Here is a 10,133-nt window from a genome sequence, read left to right on the forward strand (position 1 = left end):
AAAAAGTTGTCTCATGCATATAATTGAAGGATTTTTCAGCTTCTTCAGTAACATTTTAAGAATGTATTATATTTAGATTTTATTTTACATGAATGAGTGTTTTGCTTGCATGTATGTCTACATATTATGTGCATGCCTGGGGCATACAGAGATCATACAATGGCATCAGATCCCCTCAATCTGGATTCATAGATTGTTGTGAGCCAATGTGGGTGCTGGGAACTGAACCCGGGTCCTCTGAAAAAGCAACAAGTGGTCAACTTTTAGAGCCATGTCTTTAGCTCCAAGGCATTTATTTTAATGACATTCTAATAACAGTGTAGTAGGACTTCCTTATGCCAAATAACTTGTTGAATTGTAACCAGTAAATATGTTAGGTAATTTATGATTGACATTGGAATTTTTTCCTTCTGTTTTGCATGAAACTTAACAAACATGATCGTAAATTTTTCATGGTAGATAAAAGTTGGAAATGCTTGTGAATGTATGTATGGAAATCAATACTATAATATTTCAAACTGAACAAGTGAAAGTTAAGCTGGCCCTGTTGACCCATTGCCTATTATTTCAACTACTCAGGAGAGTGGGACAGGAGGGTCATAAATTCAAGGCCATTGTGGGCAATTTAGAATGATTCTATTTCAAAACATTTTTTTTAATGAACTGAGTATATTAGCTCACTGGTAGAGCATTTGCCTAGTGTGTAAAGTGCCTCGGGATGAATTCCTAATAATAATTTGCTTTTTGGAAAAGAACAAATGAAAACAAATCCAAGTGTGGTGTTGCATACCTAATCCCAGCACATGGGAGGGTGAGGCGAAAGAATGGGAAGATTGCAAAGCCGGCAGACTTAACAGAGTGTTTAGTGCCAGCCTGGACTAATGCTATACCATTTTACACAAATACAGTATGTGAATGCATAAAGAATATTTTACTGGTTTTAATATGAACTTTGGAGTGTAATTGATCTCACTCACTGTGTCTTCCTCGGCCTTTAAAAAAAGGTTTGATTTGATTTTGGACACATGTGCAAATGCCTGCATATCTGTATTATGCTGTGTATGCGGTGCCCACAGTGGACTAAAGAGAGCATTTGGTCGCTTGTACTGGAGTTGCAGGTGGTTATGAGCTGTCATGTGGATGTTAGGAACTGAACCTGGGTCCTTGCAAAACCAAGTATTTCTGAAGCCCCTCTCAGATCTCTTTTAAGCTTCCATTTTCCTTCTCTGGAAAGCAAGGCAAGCAAAATTACCATCTCACAGTGCTCTAGACAGAATATCTAAGAACTTACATACTGTTTAATATGTAGTGATACAATTAGGAGTTACTATATATTTATGGGACACTGTTTTGTTTTCCAAAGTAAGAGTTTCAAATTTTTGCTATAATTTTTAAACTCTAGAGTGCCAGGCTTTTAATTAAACACCAGATCTCCTCATGAGGAAAGATTAGACTTAAAAATACTGTTGCCTGGGATCCAAAGGATGCATTCAGAATTACTTTAGGAGGAAACTTCTTGAACTAATTTTTGTTTGTTTGTTGTTTAAGATGCAGCCTGGCTTTGTAGCCCAGGTTAGCCCAAAGCTACGTAAGACAGACTGACCATTACATAGGACAGAATGACCTTTAAGTCAAGGTCTTCCTGACCCTGACATTGGAATGTTGAGATTACAGAGGATGTGCATCTTCACACCCAATGTTAAACTGTTTATTGTGCATACTCAAATAACAACTATGTTCTACACTAAATTCAAATTCTCCATGCGTCTTCCCCAATGTGCTATGCTTCCTCATTGAATTTGCTGGTAGATGCTCAAACTAATTACACCAGAGTCATCCTTGAGTCCTTTTTCCCCTTTCCCACCCATCCCATTCTTCCCCAAATCTCAATGACTCGCTCTTCCAAGCACTGGACTTCTTATCTTCACACCCTCCATTCTACCTTGCTGGACTACTTTGAAACAAATAAAAACAAAATCTCATGTGAATTTTTGTTTTATTAACATGAATAAATACTAAAATATCCATTACTTATTTTCCTCATTTCAATTTTTATATGTTGAGCATAATCTTTGAAAACCACTATATGGGTGTTTAAAAAAAACCCTAAAAATAAAGAATGCTAGTTATTTGGGAGCAATGCAGATAAAACATGTAGCGAAACTAGTGTTCACACAGTCAGACTGAGATTGTGAGGATGCAAACTCCTGAACTGTGCCTCAGTCATTAGGAGTTCTCATCCACACAGTCTGGGTTGCGTTAAACCATTCCTCTATGGTTAGCCATAGCATGGGTCCCTGCCTTTTTAACATCATTTCTATTTCATGTTTCATTGCTTTCTTGTCCCTCCTTTTGGGGATTTTCTTGGGCCATGAACGTAAAGCCTTGCAAAGAAAGAAGACAGACATGTGTTCCTTGGCCTTTCAGACCGAGGCTCCCTAAATCGTGTTTTCATGAGTACCAGATTCACTGGGTTTTCAAAGAAGAACGGCAAGTGTTTCAGGATGCAGGAAGTTTGGATTTAATTTTCACTTGGAGACACATGGATACTGTTGCCCAAGAAAATTGTTGTTCTGGAGATGTCCAAGGTCCTTGTCTCCAAAGCCACCAAGAGTCACAGCTGCATGTGAGCCGAACCGCTGGTGGCAAAGGAGCCATGAAGGAAGTGTTAGTAGAGACCAGCTGCCCTTCTAAGATCAGCCAGTGGGGCTGTGATCTCTCCTCACCTGCTTCGGGGAGTAAAAACCGAAATGCGGAATTTGTTTCTGCAGAGAAAAAAAACGGTCCAAATGCCATGGCAAAATAACAACAGCCATCAGAAAAATATTGGCTATGCCATTTCCTGAGCAATTTCAAGGACACTGGAACTATTTTAACTAGGATTTATTAACTATCTAATTTCATCTCAACACGATAAACATATAGAAAATTGTGGCCTTCCCGACATGAATGCAAGAATAGTTATAATACTGTAAATCTTTAAAGTAGTTTACAAATCCCCTTTCAGACGAACACAACAAACGGCTTACGAAACTCAAATGCCTTTACAATGGAGGTGTGTGTGTGTGTTATTAATATCTTGTTTCTTTCTAAAAAAAAATATTGAGGTGAGAAGTCTTAGAATTGCAATGTGTTCTGAAGAGCAAAGTCTTCACTAATAATTCCTAGCCATCCACTAAACCACTCTCAAGGAGGCTGGGGAGATGGGTCAGTGGTTAAGGTTACTGCTGCTCTTCCAGAGGACCTGAGTTTGGTGCCCAGCACCCATGTCAGGCAGTTCACAGCTGCCTATCACTCTAGCTCCATAGGATACAACACCCTTTTCGGACCTCCATAGGCATAAGCATGTACATGTGTATTCATACACACATACTGACACACATACTCATAAATAAATAATAGAATAAATCCAAATAACAAAACCCTCTCTAGTTATGAGCCCAGAAGTAACAGTAGTCTTGCATGTAGCATTGTTAAATTGTTAATTTTTTTCTTAACCTTTATTAAGTATTAAAAGTATTAAGAAATAACTATTCCTTAACCTTTATTAAGTATTCATAGTGCCTTGGAAATTTATATGTACTTATTTTTAGAATTTTATTTTTTGTTAACATCTGGTATTTCCTATTCCTAACATATATATTTTGGGCTTTTATACCAGAAAAGTCAAGAATATTTTTTAGTCTAATACTATTAGCAATGTCTTATTATCTCACACTCCACCCCCCCCCCATTACTACCACCACTAGAATTAGAACAATATACATACAGATAGCTCTAACCCAGGGTGTCTGATATTCTCTCCAAATTAAATGTTTAAGTTTGAGTAGCATCTTCTCTGTATGTCAGGTGATAGAAGCAAAACAGGTCTGCCATTCAATATCCCTTCATCTTTCCTTGTCACTCTGAAAATGTATTCTTTTCCACCTTTGGAGCCCTGCCCACAAGTAAAAAGTTCAGAATGAGTGGAAAGTTCATTGAGCAAATGAGCCTCACATTGCCCTCCTTCCCATGACCAAACCAAACTAAGCTATAAGATTGAAATTTTATATATATATATATATATATATATATATATACACACACACATATGTGTGTATATAAAGAAGGCATACTATTCTGTGTTGAATTTTTGCTGGTTTTCGTTCATTTTGTCACTTTCTTTTTTGGCTCAGATGGTCTTTGGACAGCCACTTATTACCCTTCTGGTTTCCCTGCTTTCAGGAACTCTAATCCTACCTTCTTTCTGTAAGTGGCACACATGGCATAGGTCTAGACTGGCTAGCCTAAATTGTAACCATTTCAGAAGTAGCTCAGAGATAGTGGCATAACCTAATTTACTGCAAAGGGAGTAAATCCCAAGACATTAAATCAAAGATGAAGGGAATAGGAGAAGTACTGCGTGCTGATGAGGAATGATGGATGTAGCCTTGAGGACCCCGTGACCGCACCTTGGGACCCTAGTAAAAGATTCTGAAACTGGACTGGAGACTTGAGAGGTTGTCTGTGATACAGTACAGTTGCAATGAAAACCTAGTTAATCCACCAAGAAGGTAGCAGGTACAACTCGAGAAACTTAAGATCTGTCTTCCTGAATTATTCTCATATTTCACTATTTTCCATGAAAAGCAACACCCACACAGAATTAATTCACAATGCTGGAAGAGACAACTTTTCTTTTTGCTCAGGTTGTGAGACGTGAAAGTTTCAGAGGCTATGCCAGTGGCATCCTCCTGCCACCGTGGGCAGCTTGTCTGTGAAACGACACTGGGCAGAGACAAAGCATAATGAGAAACAGGTAGGGCTAGAGGGGGAGGGAGAGCAAATAAGGGAAAGTGGGGGCATCAGAGTAGAGGAAGCAGGAGGGAGCGAGCAAGCAAAGAGGACAAAGAAATGGTGGGAGAATTATCAGCATAAAGATAAAAGGCCAAGTTCGGCCAGGACATATCTTAAGTTACACTGACCTTTCGGTGATTGTTTTTCAAATACCACTTATAGACTCAGAAATTATATGCTTATTAATTCAACATTTAATCAGTGCCAGACACTGCTAGATGCTCTCTCACATAAAAATGTATGTCAGTGTAGACTCTGGGAAATTGGTAAAGTTTTTTTTTTTTTTTTTTAAGTAATGTGTAAACATCTAATGTAGTGTGTAAGAACTGTGCTTTGTGAGGAAATGAGTGTGACAGGAACACGAAGCAAAATGAAATCCATGCTTCCAGTGAAAAAGAACATTAAGGGATTGGAAGAGAGTTATCTGTAATGGCAGCTTCAAGGGCCAGGGTTCTCGTTTTTGCCTACCAGCATGGTCAGAAGTAAAATTTAAAGACACAGCTAGAAAACAAAGGACAAGTAAAGGTTGTTGCTAAACAAGCTATGAGCGAGAGCCCTTGAAGCCTTAGTGACATCAAAGGCTAAATTCATATAAAATGAAATCATATAGTAGCCTTTATGACTAACACCCTATGTGTCTTCTCAGGAAAATAATAACATGCGTTAACATGCCAGCTCTTCATGCAGCTCAGTGTTCTCTTTCACGTCTTCGTTCTTAATTACATGTTAAAATTAGACCAACTACACTTTGGGCTGTGGTGTAGCCAGAGTATATTTAATTAGTGGGATCTGTTTGCAGGGCTGCCCCCGCCCCCCCCCCCCCCCCCCCCCCGCAGTAGCTTTAAGCGCTGGAGGAAATTTACATCTGAATTGTCTGCATTTCCTACTCTGTGAAGGAAAGAAAGATACTTAATGTCCCAACTGGTCTCATGTCAACTTGACACAAGAGAGAGTCACCAGACAGGACAGAAACAAGTACCTCCATAAGATCCAGCTAAAAGGCTTATTCTTCATTAATGATCAATATGGGAGGACCCAGCCCATTGTGGGTGATACTATCCCCGGCTGAAGGTCCTGGATTCTGTAAGAAAGCAGTCTGAGCAAGCCAGGATAAGCAAGCCAGTAAGCAGCCCCCGCCCTTCATGACCTCTGCAGCAGCTTCTACCCTCAGATTTCTGTGTGGTTCTGACATCACTGTTCTTGATGGTGAACTGTTATATGGAACTGTGAGTGAGATAAATCCTTTCCTCCCCAAGTTGCTTTTGGTCATGGTGATTTGTCCCAGCAATAGTATCCCTCACTAAGAAACCTATCCTCTTTGGTTAGGTAATATATACACACATCAATTAAGACAGTACTCAATTCCTGGTCCAACAATCAATTAGCTATTAATACCTATCAAGTGGCTACTAATAGAAGGGTAGGCATGTCTCTTGTGGTCACTTTACCAGAGGGAACATCATTGCAATAATACTTGAGTAAAATCAACAGTGTACCTTAACAGTGAATACTTTTAAAGTCCTCAGCCTGGCAGGTCTACTTTGCAAAGGCATGTTTTAGAAGACCCTGTTCTGAGAGCAGTTCACAGCTGGTATTAAAAATGCATTCTCAACAGTACAAATTTAGCCGCAAGTGTTGCTATTGTTTTGTGCTTGTCGTCATATGCTAACATTCCCCAGCTGTCTATTCCACGGGGACAAAGGGACCTGTCCAATACTGTAATTGTGCTGCCAGGAATATGAGCTAAGGGACAGAAGAGACGTTCTTGTGATTCCTTCAGTCTGCTCAGATCAAACTCAAATCCACGCCCGTAACAATTGATAGAGGAAATTTGCATTGCCATTGCTGCTTTTTCTCCAGTGTCTGCTTTGTAGAGTTAGTTGATGGAAATCACTGACCTGCTATAAAACTAAAAACAAACAAAAACTGGAGTCAAGTTCTCTCTTGCTAGTAAACAGTTTCCTTACCCTTGGTAAGAAAATAGCAACATCAAAAGCATTCTGGTCTGCATTTCTTTTCTTTTTCTTTATCTTTTTTTTTTTTTTTTTTTTTTCCTTTTTGAGACAGAGTGTCTCTATGCTAACTAAACTGGTCTCGAACTTCTTTGGATTCTCCTGCCTCTGCCTCTGAGTGAGCCATAACACCAGGTCCCCAGAAGAGATAAAACAACCAACTACACCTGGGCTTTCCTATCTACCTTTATCTGCTTTGTTCCCTCATTCTGTTTTCAGTGCACAGCAGTCGACTGCCGTGACTATGTTGCTAGGCCCCGGGACCTCATGGTTGAGCCCGGCATTTCTCTTCTGACTATGACCTGTTGAAACCTAATTCTGTGCATTTGTCACGGCTGAACTGTGCACTGCAAGCACACTGAAGCATTTTGTTTCCCTGTGCTCCTTTGTGCTCTCCAGAGGCTGCCGGAAAGAGTCCTCCTACCCAACTCTCCTGAATCATAGCCTCTCCTTTATCCCGCCTTGGCTGTACCATTACACTTCCCAGTATTCTCTCCTCCAAGCTGTGCATTTCCTGTTTCTTTCAGCCCCACTGTGCTTCTCCGTTGAATACCTGCGTAACCATTATCAACAAAAACCATTTCACAAACTCAACCTTATACACTCTCAAAATTCCCTCCACCAAATAAACTAGTTCATGACTTTTAAGTTTAATCCGAAACAAGTTCTTAAAACAAAGGCAAAAGGCAGACAGATTGGTTATTTGCAAAATATCACACAAATGACCTCTAGCCAAGTGGCTGATGATACTGATTCTGAAATCTCTTGATGTAGGCCTTCACCGTCTACACTGGTGTAAGAACTACTGTCACCCAGGCAGCTACAATGATGGACTGTAAAGCTCTGGTGGCCTTATTTTCCTTTTCTTGCCCAACATTCGAAAGTCTTCTAACATTCTTCCAAAAAGCATGGTTAGGTTTTTCATAGCAACAGCCTACTCTCTGGTACCAACTTCTGTATTAGTTACATTTCTGCTGCGCTATATCCAAGGCAACTTGTAGAAGAGTTTATTTTGTTATTTAAGAGTTCTTAAGGGTCGAGAGTTCATCTTGGCAGGAGAGCATGGTAGCAAATGGTAGCCAGGGTGACAGGGGTAAGAAGCTGGAAGCCCATGCCTTCACATGTAAGCGTGAAACAGAGAGAAGGAAAAGGAATTGAGCAAAGACTATCAACACGCAAAGCATGTCACAGGTGGCATTCTCTCTCTAATAATGCCATAACCTCAAAAGGGCTCCTAACTGGGGGATAAGTGCGGAGATATTCAAGACTATGGGAAACATGTCTGGTTCAAACCACCACAGTCTCTATTGAGAAAACACCAGATGCCATCCTCTTCCCTCTATATATGTACATATATGTAGATACATATCCTACATACATACACATATGCACACACATGAACCTATACACAGAAAAATTTCATCTTCTCATCGAAATATATCATGAAGAAATTGAAAGGTAAAACCACACAGCTGCCCAATTTCAAACCTGGCACAAACAACTGACGTGCCTATTTAGCAAATCAAAGTGGGTCTGGTCTCCAGGTTCTCCCAGCATCCCTCAGTCCCTACCCGTTACAGGGTATGGCTATCATGCCCTGCCCTCTACCCGGAACTTTCCAGCCCAGGGGCTGGGCCGCCGTTTCCCCAGAGGCTCTTCCCTATATGATCCAGACATTTTGGTTACCTACCCATTTTGTACCTTTGGCCTTCTAGCTGCCCCTTTCCCTTCGCCTCCCTCGCTCCCTACATGGCCCAACTCAGTCTTGTCATGTCTACTCTGGGGTCTTCCAGATGTCCCTGCCTGTGGCTGTGCGCTCCCAACTGTCTATAATAAACCTTCTCTTCTAACATACCTGGGAGCAGTCATATCATTTCCTTATTTATTTACTTGTTTGTTTGTTTATTTTTATTTATTCAATAATCACTTCTAAAATCTAGCACAATTATATTACACATATGTGCTCTAATTAAGATACTGCCTTAATATGGCCCCTTGATTTTGAACCCTGAAAGAACAAGAACAAACTAAAAGAAAGCATTGGCATTGTAAAAACAGGGAAACTGATATTTAAAAATTGGCAGAAGAAATGGAGATCTGAATACTTGTTAATATCATCTAACATGAAAAATGAAGAAAGGCTCAACAGTTGATAATTTCCAATAATATTTAAAATTAAAAAGTTACCAGTAGAAATGAAAGTATAATATAATCGAAATTGATAGAAAAGAATGTAGAAAGAAGTAACACAAGCTGCCTTAGTTAGGGTTTCTATTGCTGTGGAGAGACACCGTGACCATGGCAACTCTTATAAAGGAAAACATTTAATTGGGGCCGGCTTACGGTTTCAGAGGCTTAGTGCATTGCCTACTAGAAAATGATGTTTTGTAATGTTAGGAAAACACCACTGAAAATGTCAAAGTATTGCTAACTTCTTGATTTGCATCAGTGTGTTACGCTAAAACAAACCACTGTTATTTCAGGGGATGAAGTCTGGAGAGCCCTCAGCCAAAAATGGTCAGATAGGACTAAAGAACCGCTGCCTACACATCAAGTCCAAAGTCTTCACAATCTCTCAAGTGAGTTTGGGGTTTTACAATTACAGTGGGGGTTAAGAAATCCTAAAAATACTCCTATGGCAGGATCTTTGTAATTTATACTCACAGAAGCTCTTTGGGAATTCTTCTCTATGATTAGGTCTACACCCATAATTATGTCATCGTGTCCACAAAAGTGTCATTCTTTTGCTCGGTTCTTGTAACTTGTTTATAAGCCTGGAAAAGCAATAACCAATGATGTCCAAAGCCATCTGCCACTTAGACACCAGAACACGTTGTAGTGTTCCCACTAGAGCAGAGATATTGGTTAAACTATGCTTTAAATTAGGTGCATAAAGAGTAAATGATGTGACTAAGGAATGCATTTTATAGCAAATAGCATAATGTTCCAGAAAGCAGTCATCAGGTTATCTTGGCCAGTGTACTTGCAGCACATCAGGAAGGATTCTCAGAAAAACATTGAATGGAAGCTCTGAATAGTGGTTTGGCTATTATTTGGCGATTCCAAAGTCTGGAAAACAATAAGGCACATGCCAAATTATGGAGTATCATATGCCAAAACAACTCCTTGACATAAGATAGTGGAAAGTCAGTTAAAAATTCTCCTTTATTTTATAAATTATAAATTAGTTATATCATATTCCATCCCAAATAAAATCAAAATGTCTTGAGTTCCTTTAATTCTTTCTTCACATTGGTGGGTCAGATGTTTGTAATAGAGAGTATA

The 10,133-nt window shown here is 39.6% G+C and overlaps 1 long non-coding RNA gene across 1 annotated transcript in view; it reads left to right on the top strand.

Annotated features, from left to right (window-relative positions):
* The window catches only part of LOC121437590, a 93,846-nt gene extending 84,419 nt beyond the window's left edge, over positions 1–9,427 (top strand). Inside the window, exon 3 of the long non-coding RNA XR_005972981.1 lies at positions 9,332–9,427. This is a non-coding gene — a long non-coding RNA (uncharacterized LOC121437590). The remainder of the gene's footprint in view (positions 1–9,331) is intronic.
* Positions 9,428–10,133: the final 706 nt, after the last annotated feature.

The sequence above is a fragment of the Microtus oregoni genome, unplaced genomic scaffold (genome assembly GCF_018167655.1).
Source record: "Microtus oregoni isolate MIOR12 unplaced genomic scaffold, Mior012 000053F_ref0000044, whole genome shotgun sequence".
Lineage (NCBI taxonomy): Eukaryota > Metazoa > Chordata > Mammalia > Rodentia > Cricetidae > Microtus > Microtus oregoni.